The 17713-nt window shown below is 47.2% G+C and overlaps 1 long non-coding RNA gene across 2 annotated transcripts in view; it reads left to right on the forward strand.

Annotated features, from left to right (window-relative positions):
- Positions 1-7497, forward strand: part of LOC106508031 (uncharacterized) — a 30210-nt gene extending 22713 nt beyond the window's left edge. Inside the window, exon 3 of one of the 2 annotated variants that reach the window (XR_002338041.2) lies at positions 7314-7497. This is a non-coding gene — a long non-coding RNA (uncharacterized LOC106508031). Of the gene's footprint in view, positions 1-576; positions 3595-7313 lie in introns of those variants that run through there. The other variant, XR_002338042.2, reaches the window with a different exon arrangement.
- The last annotated feature ends 10216 nt before the right edge of the window (positions 7498-17713 follow it).

The raw sequence follows: 17713 nt of genomic DNA on the forward strand, positions 1-17713 counted from the left end.
GGTACTCACCTGCGCTGCTTGGCTCCCGCTGATTAGCTTCTGGTGGCAGGGGTGGGGGGAGGCGTGGTGTCACCTCACACGCAGCTAGACATGCTCAGACACGTGGAACCCAGGAGGGGATGTAGGGGTGGGGGAATTTGAGTGGGAAGAACCACAGAACTTGTTTTAAATTGCCAGGACCTGCTACACACACACACACACACACACACACACTCACTCACTCGTCTATTTTTGGCACAAGTGCCTCTGGACTCTTTGGGGAAAGCACAGGCACGCTTTCGAGTCCCCAGGTTCCACTTGGTAAATTTCCTACAGCCATGCTCTGAAAAAGTCCCCACTGGCCCCCTCCCAGCTCGGAGCTTGTGATGCTCAGGCCTGCCTGCCCGCTTCCTGTTTCATCTCAGTGGAGTTGAAATGAGTCAGTTGGAGCCCCCCCGCACCCCCCTCCTAGTCCCAGACACCCTATGTCCATGTCCAGGGACTGCTCCCAGCACCGTGTCGCCCTCTGTGCCTTTCCTGGGTGAGACTCCCTCTTGACCTCCCTAAAAATAGAGTTTATTCCATTTTTATTGACAGGACGGGACTCCACCATTCTAAGAACATCGAATGCCTGAGGTATCATCTTAGACCCTCGTGGAAAACCCAGCGGTTTGTCCCAATGAACGATGTTACCATGAATCATGCAGTTTTGAGTTGAAGCTCTTTCTCCTTCCACGAATCAGTAAATTTCCCTTCTCGCCTGTATTTCCTCCCCTCCCCCATTCACATTTGGGTTTAACAAGTCATGAGTCATTGTGGTTTTACTCCTGGGTAGAAATGTTTTTCTACTGTTGTTGCATTGCCAACAGACGGAAGCATGAAAAAGGGATCCGATTAATCAGTAATTCGAGATGAACTTAAAAATCTCAACAATATCAAAGGGTGAGTGAACTACAACTTGTCAAAGATCTTAGAGTCTTCAAGGAGAAAGGGACTCATGAGATACCAGCTTAGTCCTTTCACGGGGCCAGAAAGAAAGCCAAGGTCCCCAGAGGGAAATTGGCTTGCCCAAGGTCACAAGGCAGGTAACTGGTGGCACCAGGGATAGAGGCCAGGTGTTCTGACCCCCAGCCCAGCAGCCTCACTTTGGTTGGTGGAAATGGAAAAATAGCTTAATGTTTTAAATCATGCCAACACAAAGATCTTTATTCTGCAAACGTCAAGCATGGCTGTGTACCAGTTGTTGCATGTTTCAGAATTATTGTTTTCCTAAGAACTCACAGTATTTTACATATAAGATTCCATTATTTATCATCTCAGTCTTGGAGGCACCTGAAGGGATCCCATTTTCCAGGGAGGGAACTGGATTTACTGATGAGTGGCGGTTGCGGGGGCGGGGGGTGATTTGAGGCCCCTGGAGACCCCTACCCTTGTCTTTTTTTTTTTTTCTTTTTAGGGTTGCACCTGAAGCTTATGGAGGTTCCTAGGCTAGGGATCAAATCAGAGCTGCAGCTGCCAGCCTACACTATGGCCGCTGCAACACCAGATCCAAGCCACATCTATGGCTTAATACTGCAGCTCACTGCAATGCCAGATCCTTAACCCACTGAGTGGAGCCAAGGATGGAACTTGAATCCTCAGGCACACTAGTCAGGTTCATTACCTCTGAGCCACAACGGGAACTCCCTTGTCTTTTGATGAGAGACTGCATTGTCGGGCTCACATTTATTCTCTCAACAAGTCACTGTATTTAGTGAGCACCTATTGTGTGCCAGGAGCTGGAGACATAGTGGCAAGGAAAGCAGGAAAAGTCCTTACCCGAACAAAGAAGAGAGAAGTAATAAACAAGAAAATAATTGTACTTACAACGTAATGCTGAGTGTGGAAAGTGCCATAAAGACAAGTCAAGTGTGGGAGGCTGCCATTTTGGACACGGTTGTCAGGGGAGGGCTCCCGGAGCAGAGGCCTGCGGTGCTGAGAAGGCGAGTCCTGAGCACATCTGGAGTAAGCAGCTTCCAGGTGGGAGGAAGAGTGTCAGCTGGAAGGCCAGGATGGCTAGAGCTAAGGAGGAGGGGGAGGGGGCTGGGAAATGAGGTCAAAGATGGAGGTTAGGCCAGATTACCTAAGGGTGCAATACAGGAGTTGCATTTTTAAAAAATTGTGTTAAAACACAGATAACATTCACCATCTTAACTGTTTTCAAGTGCACAGTTCAGTAATGTTAAGTACACTCAACTCGTGCAACCAATCTCTAAGACTTTTCTCTTATAAAACAAAAACTCTGGACTCATTAAATAACAACCCCTCATTCCCAACCACACCCAGCCCCAGGTAACCACCATTCTACTTTCTGTCTCAATGAATTTGACTATTCTAGGTACCTCACACAAGTGAAATCACACAGAATCTGCCTTTTTATGTCTGGCTTCTTTCACTTAGCGTAATGCCCTCGAGGTCATCCATGTTGTAGCATGTGTCAACATTTCCTTCCTTTTTAGGTCTGAGTAATATTCCATTGTGTGTATATAACTATTTTTGCTTTATCCATTTATCTGATATTGGACACTTGGGATGCCTCTGTCTCTTGGCTATTGTGAATAATGTGGTTATGCACATGGGTGTACAAAATATCTCCTCTAGACCCTACTTTCAAATCTTTTAGGTAGGTACCCATTGCTGGATCATATGGTAATTCTCTATTTTGTTTACAGGACCCACCGTACTGTTTTCCATAGCTGCTGCACCATTTTACATTGCCACCAATAAAAAGTTTCCACTTTCTCTGTATGCTCCCCAACAGTCATTTCCTGATTGTTTTGATAGTAGCCATCCTAAGTGGTGTGAAGTGATATCTCATGGTTTTGATTTCCAGGTGTTAGATTTTATTGTAAGGGTGGTAGAGAGTGTTTGGAGGATTAGAGGTCGGACTGAAGGTAGGGGAATAGGATGCTTTGGATCAAAAGGATCCCATCGGCTCCCTTGTGGGAATAGATGGTAGGAGACCATGGAGATGGATGGAGAGGTGCTGGTAGATTGGACGAGGTTGAGAGCAGTGGTGGTGGGGAGAAGTTATCAGATCTGAGTGAACTGTGAAGGTAGAATTGATTGGTTTTGCAGATGGATTGGATATGGAGTCTGAGAAAAAGAAGTCAAGGATGACTACAAATTTTTGGCCTGATAGGGAATAGTAACCCCATTCACTGAGATGGGGACCAGAGGGTGGGATAGACTTCAAGTAGGAAAGGAAGTCAAAAGTCGTATTTAGAATGCGGCATTGGGAGAGTCGAATACACATTAGACATCCAAGTGGACATGGATTGTGGTACTTGAAGGTCAGAGAGAAGGCTGTGTAAAAGATAGGAATTTGCTTTGCTGGTTACCATGAATATTTAGCATTTTTAGCCCCAGGAACTCAATGAGATTGTCTAGGTCGGGGGTGAGCAAACTGCCACCCATGGGCCAAATCTAGCCTGCTATCTCTTTTTGTACCAATGTCTAGCTAAGAATGATTTTTACATTTTTGAATGTTTGAAAAAATGTTTAAAAGAGTAATCTTTTGTGACACATGAAAATTATATGAAGTTCAAATTTCAGTGTTCACAAGTTTTACTGGAAGCCAGCTACGCTCATTCCTTTGTGTGTTGTCTGCGGCTGCTTTCTTGGCCTAGGGAGTGAGGGAGGGAGGGGAAAAAGAGAAGAGGTGCAGGGACGGAGGCCTGGGCAGGGCCTGTCAAGGGTCAGTAACCAAGATGGTGCCACTTCCATGAGCAACCCATGTCCAGGGGCCCAGTGAGCTCGGACCACCTGCTTCCTGCACCCAGGCCAACCTAGCACCTTCTGAACTGCTGAAGTCAGAGTGGTCCATAACAGGAACATCCATTAGATGGAACCACGTGAAATGGCTGATGTCCAATCTTGTTTTCCTCACTATATTAATTTCCTAAGGCTGTCATGGCAAATTACCACAAATTGGATCACTTCAACATTTGTTCTCTCATGGTTCTAGAGGGTGCGAGTCTGAAATCAAGGTGCCTTCTGGGCCACCCTCCTGATGAAGACTCTGCGGAGGGATTCTGCCTTGCTTCTCTTCAGCTGCTGATGCCCAGCCTTTGGCTTCTACTGGCTTATTGCTTAAACATAAGACGATCTCCACAATCTCTGCCTGTCTTCACATGCCTTCTTTGTGTCTCTGGATCCAAATTTCCCTCTTCTTATTAGGACACCAGTCATTGGATTAGGGCCCACTTTAATCCAGTGTGATCCTAACTTGATCACATCTTCAAAACCTTATTTCCATATTAGAAAAGAAATATAGGAGTTCCTGTTGTGGCTCAGCTGTTTATGAACCTTACTAGTACCCATGAGAATGCAGGTTTGATCCCTGGTCTTGCTCAGTGGGTTAAGGATCTGGTGTTGCCACAAGCTGTGGTGTAGGTTGCAGATGTGACTTGGATCCTGTGTTGCTATGGCTGTGGTGTAGGCCTCAGCTCCAGTTCTGATTTGACCCCTAGCCCAGGAACTTCCATGTGCCACAGGTGTGGCCCTAAAAAGAAAAAAGAAAAGAAAAAGAATATAAAAAACAATATCTTTTAAAATAACCCCCCCCCAAATACCTAGGAATAAATCTGACCAAGGAGGTGAAAGACTTATATGCTGAGAACAACAAAACATTAACAAAGGAAATTAAAGAGGATTCAAAGAAATAGAAAGAGCACATGTTCTTGGATTGGGAGAATTAATATTGTTAAAATGGCTGTACTACCCAAGGCAAACTACAGATTTAATGTGATCCCTATCAAATTACACATGCCATTTTTCACAGAGCTAGAACAAATAATCCAAAAATTTATATGAAATCATAAAAGACCTAGAATTGAAAAAGCCATCAGGGGTTGGGGGGTGGGGAGGAATAGGAGGCATAACTCTCCCAGACTTCAGACAATATTACAAAGCTACAGTGATCAAAACAATGTGGTACTGGTACAAAAACAGATATATGGATCAATGGAAGAAATAAACCCAGACACCCATAGCTGACTAGTCTTTGATAAAGTATGCAAGAATATAAAATGGGGGAAAGATAGTCTCTTCAGCAAGTGGTGCTGGGAAAACTGGACAGCTGCATATAAATCAATGAAACTAGAACACACCCTCACACCACGCACAAAAGTAAACTCAAAATGGCTTAAAGACTTAACCATAAGACGTGAGACCATAAAACTCCTAGAAGAGAACGTAGACAAAACATTATTTGACATAAACTGTACAAATGTTTTATTAGGTCAGTCTCCCAAAGCAGTAGAAATAAAAAAAATAAATAAACCAATGGGACCTAATCAAACTTACAAGCTTTTGCACAGCAAAGGAAACCACAAAAGAAGGCAAATTTACAGAATGGGAGAAAATAGTTGCAAATGATGCAAGCGACAAGGGCTTAATCTCTGTTATATACAAACAACTCATACAACTTAACAACAAAAAAAAACCCAATTGAAAAATGGGCAGAAGACCTAAATAGATATTTCTCCAAAGAAAACATATGGATAGCCAGGAGGCACATGAAAAAATGCTCAACATCACTGATTATTAGAGAAATGTAAATCAAAACCACAATGAGGTAACTTCTTACACCAGTCAGAATGGCCATCATTAACAAGTCAGCAAATAACAAATGCTGGAGAGGGTGTGGAGAAAAGGGAACCCTCTTACACTGTTGGTGAGAATGTAAATTGGTGCAACCACTATGGTAAACAGTATGGAGCTTCCTCAGAAAACTAAATACAGGCGTTCCCGTCGTGGCGCAGTGGTTAACGAATCCGACTAGGAACCATAAGGTTGCGGGTTTGGTCCCTGCCCTTGCTCAGTGGGTTAACGATCCGGCGTTGCCGTGAGCTGTGGTGTAGGTTGCAGACTCGGCTTGGATCCTGCATGGCTGTGGCTCTGGCGTAGGCCAGTGGCTACAGCTCCGATTCAACCCCTAGCCTGGGAACCTCCATATGCAGCGGGAGTGGCCCAAAGAAATAGCAAAAAAAAAAAAAAAAAAAAAAAAAAAAAGAAAACTAAATACAGAACTACCATATGATTCCACATGATCCAGAAATCCCACTCTTGGGCATATATCTGGAGAAAACTGTAATGCGGAAAGATACATGCACCTCTGTGTTCACTGCAGCACTATTCACAATAGCCACGATATAGAAACGAACTGAATGTCCATCAACAGATGAATGGATTAAGAAGATGGGCTACATATGTACAATGGAATACTACTCAGCCATAGGAAAAGAACGAAATAATGCCATTTGCAGCAACATGGATGGAACTAGAGATTTTCATACTAAGTGAAGTCAGAAAGAGAAAGACAAATACGTGGAATGATATCACTTATACGTGGAATCTAAAATATGGCACAAATGAACCTAACTACAAAACAGAAACAGACTCACAGACATGGAGAACAGACTTGTGGTTGCCAGGGAAAAGGGAGGAGGGAGTTGGATGGACTGGGAGTTTGGGATTAGTAGTTGCAAACTATTACATTTAGAATGGATAAGCATTGAGCTCCTATCTAATCTACTGGGGTAGACCATGGTGGAAAATCATATATATTTTTTAAAAGGAATGTGTATCTATGTATGACTGAGTCATTTGGCTATACAGCAGAAATTGGCACAACACTGTAAATTAACTATACCTTAATAATAATAAAAAAAGAACTTATTTCCAAATAAGGTCACATTAAAAATTACTGGGTTACGGAGTTCCCATCGTGGCACAGCAGAAACAAATCTGACTACGAACCATGAGGTTGAGGGGCCGATCCCTGGCCTCGCTCAGTGGGTAGAGGATCCGGAGTGGCTGTGAGCTGTGATGTAGGTCACAGACGCAGCTCGATCCCGAGTTGCTGTGGCTGTGGTGTAGGCCTGCAGCTGCAGCTCTGATTGGACCCCTAGCCTGGGAACCTCCATATGCCACAGGTGCAGACCTATAGAGCAAAAAAAAAAAAAAAAAAAAAAAAATCCAAAAAACCCCCAGTCAGATAACGTCTCCTGCTTGTTAGAATGGCTATCATAAAGACAGGCAATAACAAGTGTTGGTGAAAAGGGAATCCTTATTCACTATTAGTGGAAATGTAAATTGTGGAAAACAGTGGAAGTGCCTCAAACAAAACAAAACAAAATTACTGGGTTAGGATTTTAACATATCTTTTTGTGGGGGACACAGTTCTACCCACTACACTTGCACACATGGATGTCAAATGGTTTAATCTAGGAGTGCCTGAGTTCTTGAGATGTCATTTTTTTTTTTTTTTCTTTTTGCCACACCCATGGCAGGCAGAAGTTCCCCGGGCCAGGAATTGAACCTGCGCCAAAGCACTGACCTGAGCCTCTGCAGTGACTACGCTGGATCTTTAACCTGCTGTGCCACAAGAGAGCTCTTGAAACATCTTTTAAAAGAACACAGCCATGTGACTGATCTTGGGGGGGAAAAAGAATAAAATTTCTTTATTGGTTTTAAGATCCTGAGGTGTATTTTCTTTTTTTGTCTTTTGTCTTTTTGTCGTTGTTGTTGTTGTTGTTGCTATTTCTTGGGCCGTTCCTGTGGCATATGGAGGTTCCCAGGCTAGAGGTTGAACTGGAGCTGTAGCCACCGGCCTACGCCAGAGCCACAGCAACGCGGGATCCGAGCCGCGTCTGCAACCTACACCACAGCTCACGGCAACGCCGGATCATTAACCCACTGAGCAAGGGCAGGGACCGAACCCGCAACCTCATGGTTCCTAGTCGGATTCGTTAACCACTGCGCCACGGGAACTCCCTGAGGTGTATTTTCTTCCCACTCCCCCACTGCCTTCGGGCGGACTGGCTGCCTCCTGAAGGGCAGATCCGGAGAGAGAATAACACAAGCTTCTCTGATGTCACGACGGGCTCAGGCAGCACACTGTGGAGTTTCCCAAGTTTGGGGCAGAGGTTTTCTGCCCGGGATTCTCAGGTTCAGGCCTGAGATGCTGTGTTAAGAGCCGCCAAGGTGATTGGGGGCGGGGGAGGGAGCCCTGGACCCAAGGTCTAGGGGCTGCGACCCCCAAGGCTGTGTGACCTTCAGTGATGTCATTGCTCCTGTCCCCACCAGCCTCAGTTTCTTCTCCTGCGAGAAGGAAAAAACCATGGCCCCTTCTCTCTCTCAGTGTCGCTGTGAGGATGAGAGGGAATCTGAGGACTTGGACCCAGCGAGTGCTCTGCAAACGTGATGTTTCCAGATGAAGCAGATCTGACATCACAGAATGACTAAAAGCTTGACTCGTAGCATTTCATCTGCTGTGGATCAAGTTTCTTTTCAATAAATCAAATTTCATGAACTGGGAAAAATTGCTGGGTAACTTTATTTTTCAGTCTCCTTTTTTCTTCTCCAGTTGTAGTAAAATATAGCCAACATACACTTTATCATTTTAACCATTTCAAGGTGTACATTTTAGTGGCATTAAGTCCGTTCTAGGTCCAGAATTTTTCATCATCCCAAAGAGAAAAGCCCTATACCCATCAAGAGGTTTCTGCCCCACCTGACCCCCACCCCCACCGCTGCCCCTGGCTTCCTGTATCTATGGATTTACCTATTCTGGACATTTCCTTTAAATGGAATCACACAACATGTGGCCTTTCATGTCTGGCTTCTTTCACACAGCATCAAGTTTCCAAGATTTATCCATGTTGTAGCATGTGTCAGTATGTCATTATTTTTTAGGGCTGAATAATATTCCATGGTATAGATATGCTACATTTTGTTCCTCTATTCATTCACTGATAGACCCTTGGGTTGGTTCCATCTTTTGCCTATTGCGACTGGTGCCTAGTGCGACTATGAACAGTCTTACATAAAATTTTTTTGGCATATCCACTTTCAAGTTCTTTTGGATACATCCTAGAGGTGGAATTATTGAGTCAAATGGTAACTCTGATCAGCTTGATGAACTGCTAAACTGTTTTTCATAGTGGCTGCACCATTTTTATTCCCATTAGAGTGTCTGAGGGCTTCAATTTCTCCTGGATAAGGGCTGCACCTGTGGTATATGGAAGTTCCCAGGCTAGGGATCGAATCAGAGTTGCAGCTACCAGCCTACACCACAGCCACAGCAACACTAGATCCAAGCTGCCTCTGTGACCTGTGCCTCAGGGTATGGCAATGCTGGAATTTTAAGCCACTGAGCAAGGCCAGGGATCAGACTTTCATCCTCATGGATACTAGTTGGGTTCTTAATCCACGGAACCACAATGGGAACTCCAGAACGCTTGGCTTATTAAATGCAATAATCCCCTCCCCAGGCCAGCTAGCTGCTTGCTCTCTGTCTTTCCTGCTGTGGCCGAAGGCCCTGGAAGCAGCCAGCGGGTCATCCACTCTGGTCCTCAAGGGGACCTTTCATGGCCACTCATTTAGACAGTTCTTCCAGAACCTTAGAGCTGACCTTAGCAATGAGGACATGGGTGCTGCTGGCCTCCGGGACAGCCATAGGGACCAGAGGACAGCTCTGTCCAGTGTGGGGGATGGTCTGAATGGGCTTGGACTTGACCTGAATGGGTCCCTTTTCCTGGCTGCCTCCCGTCTGGCCCTGCTGGCTAAGGAGTCACATATGGGGGATGTGCCCACTTCCAGCCCATATCTTCCGGCAACTCCTTCTTCTGCTCTAAGGCGTCTGCTGGTCCTTTTGGGTTTTCTCTTGTCCTTGGCACTTCCTTCTGCTGCCCTCTTTACTCCAACGGCTCATTGTTCCAGGGTCGGGTGGGCTGGCTCTCACAGCTCTTTGGTCATCAAAGAACATTCTACTGTCTTAAGGGAGAAGAAGAGGCATTCCAGTTTATATTCAGACACACGCCCTGAACTCATCATAACACACATAACCCACAATAACTCATTTATACACAACCAACTGGACTGAGTTATCTGAGTAAACGTATTGCTTGCTCGTGGTCTCCTAGAGCAGGCAGAGAATGTGGGGTCGAGGAACCCTGGGTCTGGTGGTTTAACTTTGAGAGCACTCATCTCCGCTTCTCCTCCTCTGTGGGGATAAACCCCATGGGAAGGCATCTCTGGGTCACTGTGAGGGAGTCTGTGAGAACACGTGCCAGGGGGACCTCTGACACGCGGCAGCATTTTTATCCCCCGGACGGAGATGGAGCCGTTTCTCGCCATGCTTGCCTTGCATGACCAAAGAGCCTGATGCCCTTCCTGGTGGGATGTCCTTTGAAGAACATTCTGGAAGTGGAGGCCTGGGCTAAAGCAGCTATGGGGGCACCTGCCTCAGGAGGAAGTTGAGGAGGAGCAACGTCCGAGGAGAAGGATGAGAATCGCCTCGATCTGGGGACTGTGGCGGGAGAATGTTTCTGGCGCCTGGATGCATTTCATTTTGGTGTTAAGTTCTTCCCAAGCTATTACGGGAAATGATGTTTTCAAAAACAAAGTTGTCCCTGGCCCGGCAGCTCCAGGTCACTCCATGCAAACAGTCCCCCATGGGCCCAGGGAAGGTCCAAAATATGCAGGTGCATGCGCGATACCGCTGGGCACATGAGGCCGCATAATTTTCTCGGGCCCTTGCCTAGGAACCCTGGCAAGAGCCTGGCTGTCTGTTTAGGAATCAGGCTCCAGGCTTGACTTTTGGCCTTTTTCTCACCTGTGGGGGTCTGTGCGGGGCTCAGGATTCCAAAGGCAAAAGACACACTGCTAGTGCCTGTCACATCCCCCCAAAGCGTGCCCTTCATTTTCATGTGACATCTGCTCCCACGTCCGAAGCTGTGCTGCGGGCCTGGCGTAGATTCTGCACAATGTGCTCTCGTTGGAGATGCTCCTCCGGGGAGGAGAAGGGACATAAGCGTGGAAAGGTCTGTGTCATCGTCCACCCTTCTTTTGTGTCCGTGCGGTTTTGTGTCTCTCCAGCGTTTTCTTTCCCCAGCCAAAGAAGAAGACAGATAGATGTCTGGTGTTTGCTGCAGGGCCCAGAACTGAACTGCTTGCTTGGAAATGTCAGCTCGCCTCAGAGCTCAAGGCTGACACTTGGCACTGGGTTCGAGGGGCAGGAAGGAGAGAAGAGGAAACAGAGAGGAATCTTGGAAGAATTAGTATTTCTTTCCTTCTCTCTCCCGTTCTCTGCTCGAGGCTGATGGCAGGTACGTGGAAGTAGTTTGAGGGGCCCTGGGTGGGGGGCCAGGGGTGTGGAGGCTGGGCTTGAGGGGAACACTTTGACTCTGACCTTGTCCTGCCCTGAGGCCCCCTTCCCTGCTCCTGCGGCTGCCCGCCCCCAATACACACCGCACCACACACACACACCACACTGCACCCCTTCATACCACACCACACCCCTTATCACACACACCCAACATCCCCCCCCACACCCAACATCACACACACACACTCGACATCACACACACACACCCGACATCGCACATACACACTTGACATCACACATACACACCCAACATCACACACACATATTCGACATCACACACACACTCAACATCACAACATACTCAACATCACACACACACACCCCCGACATCACACATACACATTCGACATCACACACACACTCAATATCACACACACACACTCAACATCACACACACCACATACCACACCACACCCCTTCACACCCCATACCACACACACACACACATACACACACCCAGTACCACATACACTTCCATACCATACACACACCATACTATACACACACACACACACACACCACAACACATACCACACCACACCACATATACAACACACACCCCATACCATACACCCCACACAACACATACACACACACACATACCCAATACCACACATACCTCCATACCCCCCCCCACAGACGCATACTGAACACCATACAAACAGACACCACACACACACACACACACACACACATCCCCCACATATCCTGTGAGGCTGTGTAGGGTGTTCTCATGAGAGCTCACACTCCTGGAGAAACAACCCAGATAAGCGTTTCCCAGGGTTCCCCTCACCCAGCTACCAGTTCCTTTTCTGGCAAATATAGCAAATCGATACTTGGCAGGATTTGCCAGGTGTAGTGGTTTGCTAGGCTGTGTAGCAAGCCACAGACTGAGTGGCTGAAACAACAGAAATTGACTGTCTCACAGTCCTGGGGGCCAGCATCTGAGTCAGGGTGTGGGTAGGGTTGGTTCTCTCAGAGCTGGGAGGGAGCAGTGGTGTGGCCTCTTCTCGAGCCCCTGGAGGGGCACTGGCTGTCTTTGCTGTCCCTGGGCTTATAGACATGTGGCCCCATCTCTGCCGCCATTGCTGTACTGTGTTCTCTCTGTGTGCATGTCGGCGTCCAAATTTCCCCTTTTCATAAGGAGCCCAGTCGTACTGGACTAGGGTTTGCCCAACTCTGGTATGACTTTATCCTAACTGATTACATCCGTGATGGTCTTACTTCCAAACAAGTTCACAATCTGAGGACCTGGGAGTTAGGACGTCAACACATGAATTTTGGGGGACACCGTTCAGTCCATAACACCAGGTATACAAGCGCCCCGCTGCTGGGACTCAGCCCTCTGGGGCTTTGGATTCTAAAGGCAAGACTGGAGTTCCCGTTGGGGTGCAGTGGATCCAACTAGCATCCATGAGGATACAGGTTCAATCCCTGGCCTCGCTCAGTGGGTCAAGGATCTGGTGTTGCCATGAGCTGTGGTGTAGGTCACCACATTTCCTCATAATGAAGCCCTAGCCTCCAGTAGCTCAGAATGTGACTGTATTTGGAAGTGGGGGGAGGGTCATTGAAGAGGTGATTAGGTTAAAATAAGGCCATAAGGGGGGCCCTAATCCTATCAGACAGGTGTCCTGAGGAAAAGAGATTAGGACAGAGAAAGGCACAGAGGAAACGCCTTACGAGGACATAGCCAGAAGATGGCCATCCATAAGCCAAGGAGACAGGCCTGCTGGCACCTTGATCTTGAACTTCCAGCCTCCAGAACTGTGAGACAGTAAATGTCTGTTGTGTAGGCCATCTAATCTATAGCAGCCATGCAGACTGTCAAAGGAGTTGTCCTACTTAGAAAGGTTGTCTAGGAGTTCCCGTCGTGGCGCAGTGGTTAACGAATCCGACTAGGAACCATGAGGTTGCGGGTTCGGTCCCTGCCCTTGCTCAGTGGGTTAACGATCCGGCGTTGCCGTGAGCTGTGGTGTAGGTCGCAGACACGGCTCGGATCCGGCGTTGCTATGGCTCTGGCGTAGGCCGGTGGCTACAGCTCTGATTCGACCCCTAGCCTGGGAACCTCCATATGCCGCGGGAGCGGCCCAAGAAATAGCAACAACAACAACAACAACAAAAAGACAAAAGGCAAAAAAAAAAAAAAAAGAAAGGTTGTCTAGCACTGCTCCCACTTTTGGCCACGTGTGGGATAAGGAGTCACACGGTGGGGCTAGGAGGCTCCTTGGCTGGTCTTCCCCGCCCCCCACTAGGTGCTCACATGATACACTTGACACTGATGCTGCCGATGTTGAGATAGTGGGCCTTGGTGGATGTGCCCACTTTTGTTGCAAGCCAAGCTCATAAAGGCTTGCCACTGAAGATGCCAATAGGGTGGAGGGAAGCCAAGACTACAGCCAGGACTCCAGGCAACCACCACCCACCCAACCTGGACACTGGCCCTTGACCCTGCTCTGCCATGGTGTGGTTGTCTCTGTGGCTGCACTGGAGTGACTTCTTTTTCTTCTTCTTTTTTTTTTAAGGGCCTCACCTGCAGCATTTGGAAGTTACCAGGCCAGAGGTCGAATTGGAGCTGCAGCTGTCAGCTTACACCACAGCCACGGCAATGCCAGATCCAAGCCGTGTCTGCCACCTATGCAGCAACTTGGGGCAACAGCAGATCCTCAACCCACTGAGCGAGGCCAAGGATCATATCTGCATCCTCATGGATACTAGTCAGGTTCTTAACCCACTGAGCCACAACGGGAACTCCCTGGAGTGGCTCTCTGTGAGTCCTGCTTCTCACTGTCACCGCTCCTGAGTCAGACTCTGGAATGGGTGAGCCCAGGCCATGCGCTCAAGCCCTAACAGCAATGTTGGCTGGGGACGGGAGCAGTCTGTGTTTTCAGCTTCTGCACCAGAACATTCTAGACTCTGCCTCCCACAGGATACATCCTTAGGATGAAGCATTCTCCAAGGTCAGGGATGCTGGGCAGTCAAAATGGTCACAAATGTTCTCTAACGTCAGGACACACACCCACATGCACAAAACGGGGCTGGAAATGACCTCAAATGAGCAGAGTAGTTGAAAGAATGAGTTTGGCATCATACAGATGCATCTGAGTACCAGCAACCTTACTTACTAGCTTTTTTTTTCTTTTTTTCTTTTTAGGGCTGCACCTGTGGCATGTTGAAATCCCCGGGCTAGGGGTCGAATGGGAGATGCAGCTGCCAGCCTACACCACGGATGGGGCAACACCAGATCCTTAACCAGGGATCGAACATGCATCCTCATGGATACTAGTCAGATGCTTAACCTGCAGAGCCACAACAGGAAGTCCACTTATTAGCTTTTGATGCTGTCTTTTTATAACCTAAGCCTCAGTTCTCTTACCTGTAAAATTGGGAGAATAATGTACCTCATAAAATGGTAGCTGTCATTATTGTTGTTCTTGAAGTTATTATTAGAAATATAATAGCCCTGTGGTGACACATCTGCCATGGACTCTAGGACTAACTTCAAGGGCCAATTAGATTGATCTTTCATATTTTTTCACCTGTCTCTCCAGACACAGATGGTCAAATCATCTTTTCCACCTCAAAATGAGAGCCATCAAAATGCGGGTGCTTTGAAAACAGTCAACTTAAGCTGGAAGCATAAGCTTTTTATTGCTATTTTATCTTGTGGCACATGGTCCCCTAGCACTGTTTTATAAAAGTTATGGCTCATTGGGTGTATCCAAAGTCTTTTGGAGCCCAAACCTTCAGAGAAATAAATAGAAGGGGAAGGAAATGGAAAGAGTAAGATACAGCAAAACAATCGAATTTCCCACTGGAATTTGCAAGGAGATGGAGTTAGGGAGCAGGAGAGCTGGAGGGTGGGTCCATGGCTGGTTTGATTAGCAAACCAGCTGGTTATGTATGAGCAGTCACTGGAGTTTATTGGCATGAAATTGTTACAGGGGGGCATCAAAGCACAGACAGACCCAGCGAGTGTGGAGGGCAGCTTGTGGCCGTCAATACACACAGAACCCGTTCTAATGGGTCCTTTAACCACAAGACTTCCTAAAAAAATAATGCTGCTCAGAGCGATCCTGAGGCTATGTAGATCCAGAAACCATTGAAGAAAGATCAGATCATGTTCAAGAGGTTTTTTACTGTGAAGTGTATTTCACCGTGTTCTAATTCTTGGAAACTTGGGGAGGCATGAGTGATGGAAACAGCAATTTTCCATCCACCGCAATGTTTAACAGAGCAGATCACTCTGTTCTTCTGCCTACTCAAATAGTTACCTGCCTAATGATCATAAGGAACAGTTACCTCTCAAGTTCGCTCAGTGGACTCCTCTTTTCCCTCTTTTGGACTTGGCGAAAAATAGTAGCTGGTGAATTTCTGGATTGCATCACATTGGAAAAAAATTTACCCAAGCTTCCAAACCAGGACATTTGCACCAAAATTCCGGATCGAGACAGAGATTTGCAGAAGGTGGCTTTTCATTCTGTCCCTTACTTTTGTCTTGTTTGAGTGGTGATTGAGTGGATCATCAGATCCTGTCTGCTTTGGGACAGGAAGCCACTGAAGTTATTGCTTTATCCAGGCATGGCTTTGCTTTTTCTGAATGGTTTGACTTGGTCACGCCATGGGGATGTGGAAGAAAGAGGAGGGGACACTGATGGGGACAGTGCTGCAAGGGAACGAGGACAACTGGGTCGAGGAGGTGGAATTGTTTCCCCCTTTTTTGGCCGCCCCTGAGGATATGGAATTTCCTGGGCTGGGGATCGAACTGGCGCCTCGACAGAGACGAGCCCTATCGTTAATCCACTGCACCATAGCAGGAGCTCCGAGGAGGTGGATTTGGCTTTAAAAGATTGATCCATGTAGTTTCCAGATGTTTCTTGAGCATCTGCCATGTGCCAGGTGTGGTTCTAGGTGCTGGGGATACAAGAGAGAACAGAATGGACACCACCCCTGCCCTCACGGTCGATGTGCAGGTTTTCAGGTTATTCCATGCCAAAGGAATGGGCGTGGAGAAAGATGGAGGCAAGAGTGTGCTGTGTAAATGAGCTGCAAATGGGCTTTTTTCATTTGTACATTCATTCAATGCATCCGGCATTGGTTGACTTCCTACCATGGGCAGAATTTAGGTAAGACATGGGGGATAAGAGTAATGACCCAGACCCACTCTGAGCATTTGGAAAGTTCAAAGTGTGGAGGTGGAGGTGTACGTAGTCCGAGACCATCTGTCTGAGCTCTGGCAGGGCAGGCTTGGAGGAAGAAGATGCAAACCCTGCCAGAGAGGGTGTAGCAGGCTTCCTAGAAAGGGAGAGGGGTGTAGGTCTCCATCTGAAAGGATGAAGGAGAACTTGTCAGTGCAGTTTCTTTTTTTCTTTTTCTTTTCTTTTCTTTTTTTGTGTATTTTTGCTATTTTCTTGGGCCACTCCCATGGCATATGGAGGTTCCCAGGCTAGGGGTCTAATCAGAGCTGTAGCTGCCGGCCTACACCAGAGCCACAGCAACGTGGGACCTGAGCCGCGTCTGTGACCTACACCACAGCTCACGGCAATGCCAGATCCTTAACCCACTGAGCAAGGCCAGGGATCGAAGCCGCAACCTCATGGTTCCTAGTCGGATTCGTTAACCACTGAGCCACAACGGGAACTCCTCAGTGCAGTTTTGAAGCATCTTTAGTGCCCTTTCTTCTCTTCTCCTGGAGGAGAAGATTCCAGGAAGAGGTTGAAGACAACCATTGGGGTGGGGCAGGGCGGGTGGGGAGCAAGAAGAGGATTCGTAGGCAGGGGAGGGCTGATGGTGGACAGCCTTGAGGGGAAATCCAGTTTTTTAGTTTTGTTTTTCTTTTGCTTTTTAGGGCTGTGCCCTCAGCATATGGACGTTCCCACACAGGGGATTGAGTCGGACCTGTAGCTGTCAGCCTACACCACAGCCACAGTGATGTGGGATCCAAGCCTCACCTGCGACCTACACCCCAGCTTACGGCAACCCTGGAACCTTAACCCACTGAGCGAGATCAGGGATTGAACCTGCATCCTCATGGATACTAGTCTGATTTGTTTCTGCTGAGCCACAATGGGAACTTCTGGGAAATCTAATTTTAATTTAATTCGAGACATGATGGAGGCCACAGCCATGTTCATGGAGTAAGTCAATGAAAATGACATTTGAGTTTGATGACGTCTGTGCTTGTTCAGGACCGTGTCCTTAAACAGGGGATGCCTATTAGCAAGCTGATTAAGGCCCTTAGGAGGCAGGACCAAAATTTGCTGGGTTTTACAGAACTTAGAGGCCGGGGAGCAACAATACAATAAAAATATGGGTTGAGTTTAGGTTTGCCAAGAAATTCAAGAGCCCACCCTTCATTAGTAAAAATGAAATGAAAACACTTCTTTGAGTTGACAAACACTAATGCAGTGATGACTACAATAAATCAGAAATCCCTTGTCCACAGATCCGTCTGGTTGACAATAAGAGATTAAACATTACCCTAATGGTAAGGAAATTATTAATAGCTGCTACCTATTTATAGCC

The sequence above is a fragment of the Sus scrofa genome, chromosome 13 (genome assembly GCF_054392235.1).
Source record: "Sus scrofa isolate SSC_HxYL_T2T_F1_AM1 chromosome 13, Sscrofa_HxYL_maternal_Yorkshire_Landrace_v2.0, whole genome shotgun sequence".
Taxonomy (NCBI): Eukaryota; Metazoa; Chordata; class Mammalia; order Artiodactyla; family Suidae; genus Sus; species Sus scrofa.